The 12,246-nt window shown below is 40.4% G+C and overlaps 1 long non-coding RNA gene across 3 annotated transcripts in view; it reads right to left on the reverse strand.

The window, feature by feature from the left end:
- Positions 1-10,309: 10,309 nt before the first annotated feature.
- LOC138405323 (uncharacterized) overlaps positions 10,310-12,246 on the reverse strand; it is a 31,963-nt gene continuing 30,026 nt past the window's right edge. For all 3 annotated transcript variants that reach the window (XR_011239040.1, XR_011239042.1, XR_011239041.1), the window contains exon 7: positions 10,310-11,111. This is a non-coding gene — a long non-coding RNA (uncharacterized lncRNA). The remainder of the gene's footprint in view (positions 11,112-12,246) is intronic.

Here is a 12,246-nt window from a genome sequence, read left to right on the forward strand (position 1 = left end):
ACCGTAGGTCCTGCCTCCCCAGCGCTTGGTGGGGGGGAGGAGCGGCCCTGATTGGCGGAGGGACCTGCCACACCCCGCCCCACTGGAGCAACTCTACCACTGCTGTAAACAAACACTGTTGCCATTCACTGTAATGACACACTGTACATTTACAGGCTTTACTCATTTTATTCACAATAAGAAATGTTTTAACAAATATCAAGTTCGATTATTTTTTAATAACCACCTTATAAATAAAAGTGATTATCCTGTATTCCCAATTACTCTTTTAAACCGCCTATTATTTCATGTTATTTTTATATTTTGAATTTTCTCTGAGATTGACTGTATTCTGGCCTCCGAAAAAATCCAGTGTAGTCAAAGGTTAAAACATGTGTGACTTCTCTAAACATGTCTCACATAGCCTGGCTTTAAATAGAACAGGAAAGTATATTTCGGTGAAGGGGAACCAAACTATTTAGTGCTGGAGGAAGACAGGGATGAAGGTGACACTCGTGTGATTTTTGCCAGAAATAAAGATTTTGTTACGGTGAGTCTGACTGAGGAATCGCATCATGACCATACGAACATACGCTTAAAGTCAGCCCTCGCACGTTGTTCTAAAGATGATGGCCTTCCTTTGTCTCTGCCACGTTAACTTCATCTCTTGAGTAGACACACACACACACACACACACACAGTTGGCCTGGCCTCCATTTTCTCCCCCTCCCTCTGGTGTGCACGCACACACACACCCTCCCTAGTCCCTGGAGAGTGTGACAGAGATTGATGATGGCCTATTATTTGATGTCCAACTGAGCCCTGCATGGTCCTGCATGCACACACACACACACACACACAGGCAGGTACACTCTCGCTCATGCATATTTATCATTGTGATCCCTGCATGAGGGAGAATAAGACGCATGCTGCTGGTCCAATGAATGAATCAACAGACAGTGTTTACTGTAAACTGAAGATGAGTCAGAAACACAACATATGTGGGATTTTATATAAAGTTCTAAATGGGATATTTACTCAAACAGATGTTGTTAAATGGAGAGGCCCTCTGACAACTCATGCCCAACCCACCCACACACACACACACACATACGCACACACACACACAAAGGCACCACCTGCTCTAAGCCATGCTGGTCAGCCTTACAAGCCTGTACTTTTCTCTTTTGCATTTATAATTTTGGCATTCACCTGACACATTCATACAGAATGACGCACAGTGTGTGTAAAGTGGTCGTAAATGCTCCAAGCTTTAATCAAATAATTATATGCGACCAATAGTAAGTAGTATAAAGGTCAGTGAGGTCGTTGCTGTGGACACTGAATGACGTTGAAAAAGAAGGAAAACGTAGTTAATATATTTCACCCCCTCTGTGATTCTGTCTGGAGCAGCAAGGTCAAAGAGCAACTGGGACGGACAAGCGATAGCACAGACAAATAAAGCTACATGTCATTAGTCATTTGTTTGTCCTCGGCCACTTCCCTTTGGCACTTCCACTCAGACAAATCTCTGCTGCATTCTTGAGCACAGTTCCATTACTGTGATAACTCGACTTGACTTTCTGACATCCAACCTTCCGAGTGTGTGAGTCATTCCAATGTCACTGTCAGCCATGAAACCTGCCCAGAATGCATTCACACACCACTATATACTTTGTATATATATACTACAGAGAATGTATTAAAAAATGTCTGCAACATTTTATTGCACAATATATATATGTTTTATCTTTTCATCAACCTTTTTAGGTTTATGGACAAGCGTATTGCATGAGTGTAAATCTGGTGCATCCAAATTTTAGTGTCTGTCTGAGATTGATGAGATGTTCAATGAGTCATGACCCATGTCTCACTGTGATAAGAAGATGATAGACATGCAGAAATGATGGAGACCACAGCTTAATACTGAGACTGATGTGAAGATATTTACAGCTGCAGTTCTGCTCAATGCTGGCTCCAAGTAAACTGTGATTGTTCTCAAAAGAAATCTAAATTCATAGCATGGACTGTGTTTATTAATATAAAGACACGTGTGTTAAGCAAAAGCACGCTAAAATAAGACACACACAATTAATAAAATTAGTAGGAAAAGAACAAAGCCTTACCACTTGAATGTAACAATAGTTTTATAGATCTGGGGAGGGACTTTATATGTTCCTTAGTTCTGTGGGTATGACATAACAGGCACATGATGCTTGATAGGAAAAGGCGAAAAAAACAATGGAACTTTTCTATATGGTATTAAACAATCTCCTCTGGCAGTAGCCTTGGTGAATGAGTTTTGATTCGAATGAACTCGGTGAGCAGAGGGGGGGGCAACCCACACAAGATTTTAACATTTGCTTGATCATAATTTTCCAATTTAAGAGACAGAAAACATTTAACATGACGATAAGCATTTGATTTTTCTAGCCCATAATTTCAAAGCCTGTTGATTAAGTCTTTGTGCTGACTGTTATGTGTGTCCAGCTGGACAGAGGTTTCTGTGTGAAAAATATTTTTTGGTTTAGAAAAGTGAAGCCTCAGTGGTTAAATAATCCCTAATTTTGGAATTACTTTGATTTTTTATTATTTTATATTGCTTTTTTGTAATTATTGTTATTCATGGTGGTTTGCCAACATTCACTTTGTAAATCTCTGCATAAATAATAATTAATGACTCATAATTAAACCAAATTTGACCCATATATGCAACTCATTGTATTCAAAGCAGTTATCAAATGTGTTTCAGTGTTGCCCAATTTGCCCAATTTTTTTTCTCTGTACAAAGTAAATACAATAATTACAAAATGTCACTAATTTAGTGACAGTATTAGAAGTTATTATTCTCATTCTAATAATTTCCCCCTATTTTAATCCTCAGGTACGAAAACATCTTGCAACACTGATGTGATTTCTTGTATTCAGCAAGCCATTGTTGAGAATGCATCAAAGCTGTGGTTTGATCCGAAAAATAAAGATATCTTTCATACATCTAAATTTAAAAATGTGCCTGCTTTGACCCCAACACAAAAGGAGGGTAATGTACGTACCTGATCTCTGTCTGACTCCTTGAGATGTCTATACTTGATGAGATGTCACTGCTCATTCAGTCAAGTACCATTCATTTCCCTCCTGTATTTTAAGCTCCTTAAATCAGTGCATGACAAGGCCTGTGGCTAACACTGTTCCTGTTTCACATGTAGTGCATATTTGATTCACTAGGTTCTCAGGCTGGAAACATGGACACATCCAGTGAAAAATGAATACATACATAGATACAATGCTGGCATGTTTAATGGATGAAGAGAGCTGGTAAAAATCTTTAAAGTAGGCAGATGATTTGCTCATAAATTCCATCAAATCTTAAAACCAATGCTGCATCAGCTGTGGCAAACAAATAACCAGTGACCTGTGCATTTTATTTCAACAATCTATAGTCAACATCGGGCTTAAAAATGGTACTCATTGATGATATTTTTATATTACTTACAGAAAGGACTTCATTTTACCATGAAAAACGAGTTTGATTTTATTTTTCAGTTCATACTTGCAGCACAATGATGTGAAATCCCAAATTTCCAAACATAAGTGCTAAATAATGCTGATGTGAATTGGACTTGGAAAGTAAACTGTGCACAACATATTACTGTGATAATTTGAATGTTGTCTGATTTCTGTTCCATGCATTTATTAAATGCTACTTTATCTTATGAAGAAAAAAAAGGTGAACTAGAGAAATAAGCATCACCAATGCGGAAAGTAGATCTGTCTTAGGAGGTCGTATTATAAATGGCTTTAGGTTTTTCCAGCCCCTGTGCATATGATAAATAGTAATGCAAATAAATGTAAATTATGTTGACACAGTCAGATCAAGAGATCATTCTTGGTAACAAACATTTTAGAATGTTCTCAGAAAAATATTTTGCCCCGGAGTAATTATGTTCCAGGAACTGCACACACACACACACATACACACACAGAGTAGTTGTCATGTTTAATTAAAGGGAACGGACTTTGCCCTGCCTGGGACTCCTGGTCTCCACCCTGATATCTGGTGCTGTTGATGGAGCGCAGCCACTCAGTTAATCCACCCTGCTTTTATTTTAGACTCAGACCCATCCCTACAAAACACTGTAACAGACAAATGACCTCATCCCTGCTAGAACTCAGTGTTCTTTTACTGACACAGAAATTCAGCATCCATCCAGCCATCCAGCCATCCATCTGCCCATCTGCCCATCCATCCATCTGTCCATCTGTCCATTTTCTGCTGCCTAACCGGGATTGGGATGGCAGAAGGTCATAGTATCGCCGAGACATCCCTCTTCCCAGGTGTTTTCCAGTTCCTCCCGAAGGATCTTCAAGCCAGTCCCAGGCCAGATAAGATGTATGATTTCTCCAGTGTGTTCTGAGTCTAGCCTGTCACCTCTTAAAAGCTGGACGCACAGAGAAGACCGTCATTGGAATTCACTCGCAACACATTCAAATCAGATGCCGAATGACCTCAATTGACTCCTTCTGGTGAGACGGAGTACGGCGGCTCTACTCTGAGCTCTCCCTCAGATACCACAGCTCTCTGCTCTATCTCTAAGGCTGAGTTCAGTCACACCGCAGAGGAAACCTATCTGTCTTCAGATATCCACTGTCTTGTTCCGTCAGTCTCTACTGTAAGCTTAGGATCGTAGGGGGAGAGTCAGACAGGAGAGCTTTGCCTTCTGCATCATGCCTCTTCACTACGACAGTCTGGTACAGCGTGTACTTTACTGCTGATGCTGCCTCAGTCTGCCTGTCAGTCTCCTGCTCCATCCTACAATCACTCATGATACTTATGCTCATTCACTTGACAATTAGACCCAAAAATCCTTTACCGGAGGAAGAAACCTGAGTTACAGGGAAAGAGGAGAAGCTGGACTAATATTTTGTCTTGGTGCAGATAACAGCAGGGTAGGTTTTGTTTTGTTTTGTCCTGAGAAGAGCATGGTTCCTTTTTTTAACATGTCTCTTATTCTTTATAGGTTTGGACTGTAAAACAGTTTCACAAACCTGATTGTTGATAAAGAGAGCATTAGAGTGTCAGTTCATATCTTCGTTCCTTCACGAGGATGAAATAAAGCAAAGGCACAAAATAAATGCATGCTTAAATAAAATATATGTATACATATATGGCAGAAATGTATACATGCATAAATTGGTAAAATATAACATGACTGGAGGTGATTTGCAGTTTGATTTGTAACATCCAATAATTGTAAATTACATTTTGCATTTTACCGTGCTGTCTCTGTGAATTATTGCATTACTATTATCTATATTTTCTTGTTTTCTCAGTGTTGTTACTGAAGCCCTGACTCTCTATGATATGGGATATAAAAATGTAATCACTAGCTGACACAAACAGCTGGAAGCCAACATTTTCCCTATCAAAAAGTCATTGGGTTTATCCCTGCACAGTACCTTTGAGGAGATGCATTCATTTGTTCTGTCTCACACCAAATTGCTAAGCTTCCACTATAGATGTTTTCAGAAAACCCTTCGCATTTATTCCAAAAATTGGACTATTTCTTTGCTAATAGTGTCTTTCTTAGTATTTAATGTGCTTGATTTAACTGGATATTTTTATCTAAGAGTCTTCACAGCGTATAACATCACTTTGTCTCATCGGTCTTGATTCTTGCCACATTGCCGGCCCTTTGTCATCATGGCAGTAGCTGTGTCTCAAGGATTCAAGGAGTTTTTATTGTCATAACCACCACATGTACAACATTAAGTGGAAACGAAATTGCAATCTGATAAAGTGCTTGGATGTGACTAAAAAAACTGTACAATAAACCAACAAGACTGAACTAAAAGAGATTTTACTAAACTGCACAACTATAATTAAGGGTTGGGTGACATGAGTGAGGCATGATGATTTAAAAGACATGGGGTGCATGCAGTTTAAAGTGACGTTAGTTTTGAGGTAGAGTCTTGAGGTAGTGCAAAAAAAGAAATAAGATAAAAGTAGTCTGTAGTGCACACAGTCCATGAGATGTATGAATGATGTATGAATGAATGAATGAATGAATGGTGGAAAGGTGGCAGCAGGCTACAGAGCTACGAGGAGTGTCTCAATTCAGGGGCTGCATTTTAAGATCAATTGCTTTACCCCCAAACAATTATTGTCTTACATGTCTTTCACCCTTTCTCATAATAAAGTCTGGGGCCACTAAAGGGCACCAGAAAATCGTTATATCTCTTTAATCTTGGTGGGATCTGCAGTTCTCCACCCTCCATTTCGTCTTGTTTCTTGTTTTGTCTTGCTTGTCTCTGTCTGGCCCCCTAGTAAAAAGAATGTGAGGGCACACCAGGAGATCCTCAACAGGATTCACTGTGAGCGAGTGACCTTGTTGATGATGTTTCTGGTGTGACGGATGCAAAATGGAAAATAACAAATCCAATTTGTCAAGATGAAAAAGCGGTAGCATATAAGACACTGACTAAGATCTAAAGAAAGTATTTGGTGATAAGGGCCAAAGCCGATGTAAAAAAAACTGGATTTTCTCAGCGGCATTAATATACAGTTACATTCTTCCTCTGCCTGCTGCACAGCCTGTCAGCTGAACACTCCACAGATTTCTATGTTGTTGAGATCACATCTGAGCAGAGAATCTCCTGCTGCATTGTTTAAAAGGCAAAGTCCGGAACTAATTCTCTGCACTTTCTCCAGAGCTCATGCCTGAAAACGGCTACTGTAAACCTGCGTACAGGGTGTGGCGGGCAGGTCTGCTCCATCTTGCCTCCTCCTCACCTTATCACACCCGCTGCCAATCATCAGGCTACTGCACCCAGTATTCACCGAATCATTCTTTTAACCTTGTGGTAACTCTGAGACTCCTGTTACTGCCTTTCACCTTTTTGATGGTGTTGACGCCTGCTGTCCTGACGTCTGCCTGTTTCTTGTGTCTCAGGTTCACATCCTCCATCTGCTTCAGCTGCTCCCTATTCTGACATGTTCCATCATTCACTACCTGCCCTACAAAATGATGAAACATTTGGATTCTTCATTAAATCTCTGTTAAACTTAGAGCTGTGATTGGTCCATTTGTTAGCATCGCACTCGCCGCCATTCTTGAATTGAATTGACTAAGAAAAAGTAATTTCTTTTAAACATCTACCAGATCCAACTCGACCCTCTTAGTAACACTCATTATTGTTCTGAAGCAAACGGAGACGTCGGAGAATTTGTAAATAAGCGCACCAGAAACCGGAAGGCACTCAACACCAGCATAGAAACTCTACCGCCACTAGCATTTCAGCGGTGTAATTGCAGCGCGACTCACGCACACCTATGCACAACTATGGATGCTCGGCCCCGTGCGTAGGCTACCTGTGTACCTACGGTGTAGCACTGATGCAGAAGAATGAATTGTCTCTATCTCATTGGTTATGTTGGAGACCCCTGTCACACAGCTGAGATGAGTGTGTTTCTGTTTCTGTGAGGACTCTCAATCATTCAAGTCAGTGTATACAAAGGGATTTGCTTCTGTTTATGTTGCCTCATCCATTGTGTTAGGGGGCAGGGGTCTTGATAAAGAGTGGGTTCGCTGTTTCTGCAAAATGTGTGTTGTAACAGAGTCATTCTTCAATTTTCAAGATGTTGTCTTCACCCTCACTCTCTCTCAACAGTCTCCACTGAGTCAGATTTAATACACCCCACAGTGTCAACTCTCTAGTTTTCTATGATCCTTGTCGATGCAATATAGGTACAGTGGAAGAAAACAAGACTTTGGGCAATAAGAGAGTAAAAGAGAAATACATGATTTACGTATTTTTGTATATACTGGGTAACAATGGATTGCAGTGCTAGAAAACAAAAATGGCATTACCAACCTTTTTTCTTACCGTGTAATCACGCATTATACTACAGCCCACATAATCACTGTGTATGTAAAGTACACATTGTAGTGTCACTAATGTACAAAGATTAATGGCATGTGTAGATTGGGGCTCTAATGGTTGATAGCTACATCCACATATGTTTATATTTATGTCCTCTATTTCATTGTGTTATTTCAAACTAGCATGACTCTTGGAGTGCACACACTTCCCTGACCAACATTGCATTATTTCACTGGGTATCATAGAAACCCAACAAGAAGACTTTTGAGAAATCCTGCTGACTAACAAGCAAACGCAGATGAAAACATAACCCCCTTGGCAGAGGCAATGAGAACAAGTGATGAATGGGTGTATACTTCTGAAAGTTTGATCCCTGCAGGCTTGTTTATCCAGCATGACAGAAGTTTATAACAGATACATGAGCAGATAACAAATGTGCCACACAACTCAATATGTTGGGAGCAGGTGTGTTCATCCAGCAGACCTTTAAAAACCATTTGCATCTCTGCCTACATGAGGGGTGTGATCTCCAAATGCTACTGTTTGTCTACACCTCTTGGATATCACATCCCATGGCCTGCATTTCCCATAGAAATAAAGCCTGTCAGCATCAATTTGTCAAGACGGACTCCAGAACGACTGACTTGTTTATTCTGCAGATCTGATACAGAATGTCACATTTCCAACCTGTGGTGGGATGTAACAAAGAACCTAGTAATGTATGTGTTTCATATATTTGTACTGATTCAGGAAATGTCCAGAAGAGACCTTAGTTAATATGATAACTAAAATATTTTCAGTAGCATCACCTGCACTATTCAGAATCTGTACCAATTTTGTATTAGAATATACAACAGCTACAGAAAATGATGTAGTTAACTATTAGGCAATATGATACACTCAGCAAGTACTTTTACTTTTAGTACTTCAAGTGTATTTAAAGGCAAGTACTTAATTTTACTCTTTCAAGTAGAAATATTTTACTTTTTCTTTCACTTGAGTATATTTTTATATATTAATTGACTTACTTACTTGAGTAAAATGTTTTTTCATAAACAGTATCTGACATTTAATTCCTTCAGACTTCATTTGTTGCTCTTGAAAAATGTGTCATTACATAAATCTGTGCTTGGACATAGGAATGACAAACTTGCACCATCAACAATACAAGCCACTCCAATAGATTAATAGCTCTGTGGATTCAGGCTTCACCTCAGAAGATATTCTTGAGTTCCAGCTGTGGTAATATCTCACTCTGTTTCAGTCTGATGACGCTTATAACACGCAACAGACGCAAAAATGAAAAAAAAATAAAAGAATAGAGATATCTGCAGATGTCTGCAGATATCCGCCTGCTGCTCCACCCCTCACCTCAGTGCTCTGGAGGATTTGTTTGTTGAACTTGTCTGAGCAGGCAATCTCCCGCCGCGTTGTGCATGTGCGAAAGGCAAACCCCACCCAATTCTCCAGAGTTCCTCGAGAGGTCATATCTGAAAATGGCTCAACTAGCCTCCCAGCCTGCTTCACCTCCTGCCAGTCACGCTGTCCCCCTCATTCCACACTCACACCCAGCCCTTCGTGGCCCCTGCCTCCACTGGATCTCTACACCAGCAGAGAGTTTCTTCCCAGTATTTCTATCACAGACCATTCTCCATTCAGAATGCTTGCCTTTTTTATAATGACGCCTCAGGCCTAGCTCAATGCTCCACTGTGGTGAAAAAACCCATCATTTTCATCATCAGTTCCTATGAAATGACATCCGGTAATTGTGGGGACTCAGCTTTTCTCTGTCGCCACCACCAGCCTGAAGTTCCCAACACTTTATAGGGAGTGTAGGAAACCAGTGTTCAGTGCTGCCCTCGCAATGATTACCATTAAAAGCTGCTTACAGGGATTTATTTGTAGCCTTGTTTCTGTAACCGCAGCTCCGATTTTATACAGTAGCTCCTGCAGTAAAAGGACCTGTACCAAAGTAGCCTGCAGGCAGAGCATTTCACACCTTTTTATGGCACAGCATTCATTCTCTGGCACGGCCCTTACCCATCAGGTCATGTTCCCTGGACTCTGCCTCTGCAGTTGCTAAGCAGAGTAACCGATTTATGGATTCTTCTTCCACACTTTTTCTCATGACTCTTAACCTTGCTAGGAGCTAGGAACTTTTAAAAGCGTTGAAGCCTGTAGGCTAAGGAAGACTCGGCACTAAGTGACACGCTGAAGAATCACTGTGCTGAGTGGACAGCAGGGGGGACAGAGGAAGGAGGAAGACTTACTTACTTACAGCACCTCCACATGTCATTTCCCCCTGAAGTTAAAAGTGGCACATCATGCCTAACACCTCTTTTAGCAAATAACACTGCCAGTGGAGGATATATTACATTATGCATGAAGGTCTTCAGATATTGTTATATAAAAGGTATTTATATTGGTGTATGAAGGCATTAGTCACGCAGAGATATGCAAAAGAGAACTACCCCTGATTCCAGTTTACACCTGTTCAGTATATTGCAGCATTAAAATGTATATTACCACCATTGCTTACTAAATGGTCTGTATTTATGGTAAATGGTCTGTATTTTTATAACGTGCTTTTCTTGTCTCAATGACCACTCAAAGCGTTTTAGTCCAGTCTCGCCATTCACCTTTTCACACACACATTCATACAGTGCATCTATGTGCAGCACTTTTCTCTAAGGCAATTTGGTTCAGCGCCCTGAAAATGATAAAGCAGAAGGACTGCAGGGAACATTTTAGATTTTTGAGTTCAAAGCTACACTCACACTGTGCAGAAAAATAATAGGTAATGAAAGATGCTGTTGTACAGAAGTAAACAACAAGTTGAGTGAGCAGGCCTACGTGTGTACATGCAGCAGAAGTCAACAAATTCACGAGCACATGAGAACAGAAATGGAAACAGAGCCTATGTACTTTTATCTTGTTGTTTAAGTTTACCGTCTTATAAGATTATTTATGCCACAAGTTCACCATGTACGCTGCCATTGTGACACTGGCGGTAAATGTTCATTCCATGCAGTCCCACATTGAGAAAGGGTCCCACTCGATCTCATTCAAAACTGCACATGGTCCTCACAATCAGAAGAGATGTAAATCTGGGACGGCTTTTGTTATGTAAAGCACAGATTAATCTTCTTATTCATATAAAAACATAAAGTGAATCTCAAGAAAATCTCCTCCGTCCAGAACCGGCTGATCCACTGTCTGATCCTGAGCCAGCGTCCTGACTGATCCAGAACCTGAAAACAATGAGCAGCCTTCAGGGTCTTGGCTGCATCTGGAGTATGTTCCTTGAAGTGGGGGTTGCCATCTTCCCTGTGTGTGTGTCACACCTGTACTTTTTGTGTTACCTGTCTTATCTTTTCAGTTCCTGCCCTTGTATTTCCCTTCACCCCTGCGCCTCATTACCTACCTACACCTGGTGTACCCTAAATCAAACCCTTCCCTGTTTCCCATCTCTCATTGCCAGTCTTTGTTCCCTCGTGTGTTCATTGCTCTCAACGTTTGGTCTTTGTGTTTGCTCTAATGGATTTTTGGCTGCTGTGTCTATGTTAGACCTTCTTGATTATCAGTAAAGACTTGGCCTTAAGAACTCTACTCTGTTTCCTGAGTGTTGCTATCTTTGTACTGGTAATGTACAGGTAACTGGCTTCAATACGGCTTCATATCTTATTACGCTGAACTAATCATGTAGCATAAATTCAGTTTACTGACATTTTTAAGGTAGCGGTGGAACCTGGATTTCAAAGGTGAGTGAACATGAAATTGTTTGCTGTGCATTGGTGCATTTCGAAAGCCACACAATCTCGGGATCTGTTCCAGCTCTGGACCACATGGATCATTCTCAAATCTTTTAACACATTTACATTTCAGTGCTTGAATCCACCTGAATCTTTTGTTGCTACTTGCATTGCACCTTGCACTTCTAAATGTTTTGACATATAAACACCAGCTAGGTTTAAAAGCTTAAATATTATCACACTGAGCTGCATCTGAAAATGCTGCCGTCATATTTTTAAAGTTTCATGAGGGATGTCGTCTCATCTCTCGTATTAGACTCCTGTTGAATGATGACGTGTTCTCATGGAACGTGCTGTTACCTACAGTATCTTATGCTGTCATTTTGGCCAGGTCATTCAAAGGAACAGGCACTGGCTATAAAGATGGATCATTTCACTGGTAATCAAAGCTGACAAAGAAACCGTGCTTCAAAACGCTGACTGTGTCACAAAATTAAAGTGCAGCAGCCTGCAGTCTTAATCAATGATCTGTCAGTGAGAAATGAGCTGAGAGCACAGCTTGTTTGTTTACTTTAATGACATTTTGCAGATGAAAGATACCTTTAAATTCCGTCTGTTGAAAAAATTGAATTTA

This window comes from Paralichthys olivaceus, chromosome 17 (assembly GCF_024713975.1).
Source record: "Paralichthys olivaceus isolate ysfri-2021 chromosome 17, ASM2471397v2, whole genome shotgun sequence".
Classification (NCBI taxonomy): domain Eukaryota; kingdom Metazoa; phylum Chordata; class Actinopteri; order Pleuronectiformes; family Paralichthyidae; genus Paralichthys; species Paralichthys olivaceus.